Source organism: Pollicipes pollicipes, unplaced genomic scaffold (assembly GCF_011947565.3).
Source record: "Pollicipes pollicipes isolate AB1234 unplaced genomic scaffold, Ppol_2.1 Scaffold_6138;HRSCAF=7277_pilon_pilon_pilon, whole genome shotgun sequence".
Lineage (NCBI taxonomy): Eukaryota > Metazoa > Arthropoda > Thecostraca > Pollicipedomorpha > Pollicipedidae > Pollicipes > Pollicipes pollicipes.
Window position 1 is genome coordinate 26272929 of NW_023596818.1, and position 2056 is coordinate 26274984.

Sequence of the window (2056 nt, forward strand, 5' to 3'; positions counted from 1 at the left end):
CCTGCCCACCGCCAGGCGTCCCCGCCTCGGCGCCTCCAGACCTGCTCGACCAGACCACCTCGACCTCGACCTGCCGCCACCAGACTTGCTTCAGATGTCATCTCTGCGTGCGTGCGTCCCGCTCTCGGCCTCCTCGGCGGGCGCACGACAGGCGCTCTATCTACCGCAAGAATGCTGTCCAGGGCGTCTCAGTCACGCCAGGACCACATTAGCATTCCGGCCGCCGGGCCCGCGGACACCTGTGTCGTCGCGCCGGGCGGGGGCGGCCACAGCACGCGCAGTCGCAGGCCCTGACTCGGCGCGGGGGCGGAGCTCTCCACTGGGGGTCGGGTCATGGTATGCTGGGGGTCGCAACATGGTGTCAGACTGAAACACGACCTCGGGTCGTGTCAGGGTGTTAGGTTATGGTGGGTCGTTGAGTCGCAGGATGGGGTCAAATGAGACAAGACGTCGGACCCTGGCAGGTGTTGTGGAGGGCTGTCAGGTAATGATTGAGTGTCATGTTCTGGCACAACGTCACGGGCGCTGGCATCATGTCTCGGTACCAAATCACGGTAGGATGGAAAGCAACGACAGGGTATTTGGCTACGATAAGACGTCCGATTTCATCGAGGTGTTGAGCTCTAGCCCGATTTCAGGCTGCAAGATGTCAGCCACTGGCTGGATATCGGGTCACGGTGCACTGTCAGCCACGGCGATGCTTCAGGTCATTGACGTGAGATGAGGTACCACCGCAGACCACATTTCACCCCATATCACACACGTGACACAGGTCACGTGACACAGGTCACGTGGGTCAACATGTCACGAAAGGTAACTGGCTATGGTGCAGCACAGATCAACACGGGCAACAGCTCACACAGGTTGTCATGCCCATCCCGGGCGCAAGTCGGTCCATGTCCCATGGGGTGGCTTGGGACTGACCTGGCACAGACCCACAGCAACACGGCAGCACACGCCACTTCACTGCATCGTGATGCTGCGCCGCTGTGGACAGGCCACGTCGGACGAAAGTGTCGAATCACGACCTTTTGACGTTGATTCTTGAGGCCATTCCCAAGCCTCGCAGATGGCAATTCGAGAAATCCTGATAACGTACACGTAACATGCACACAGACACACACACAACACACACACACCACACACACCACACACACACACACACACACACACACACACACACCACACACACACACCCACACACACACACACACACACACACACACACAACACACACACACACACACACACACCACACACACACACACCACACACACACACACACACACAACTATATATATATATATATATATATATATATATATATATATATATATATATATATATATATGTGTGTGTGTGTGTGTGTGTGTGTGTGTGTGTGTGTGTGTGTGTGTGTGTGTGTGTGTGTGTGTGTGGCCATACCTACAGCAGTGGTCAAACAAACAATAGCAGCAGGCCGCTTCGATGCTGTGCATCGTTAGATTGTTCGTTTGCACGGTTCGTGTGCGGTAATTGTCACTCAGATCCCGTTGGGGGCAGCTGAGGTGCTAATTGGAGGACGGGGATAGCCAGCGCTGGCTGCAACAATCACTGCAATCTATGATACGCATTGCAGGTGCAGGTGGTGGTGGATAGGTGGGGAGATGTATACATATGTGGCGCGTGAACAAACCAAAATGAACGCTCAGAGGACGTTCGGTAGTGAAGGTAGTCAAAATAGTGAGATACAAACGCATAGATGGCTGCGGGGCGAGGTCGTCAGTGATTCTATCCTTTCCCCTCCAAAAACTCTTACCTGCGTGCACCTTTGATCTCTCATGGGTTACGGCCGAAGCATCCAATGACTGCAGTACAGCGAGCTACAAAAGCAGGATAAAAAAGTGTTGTTGAACGTTAATATTCGGAGCTTTGCTTATTCACCCACTGCGCTCCTTGGACGGGCGTATGAGCTCTAATTCTGGCTCGCTCGCCGGTGTTGTTTTAAACCGTAAAAGGCTGGTTTATTTATAGACACGTACCGCCAAGCCAGGCTATATCGCGCCTATCTACTACA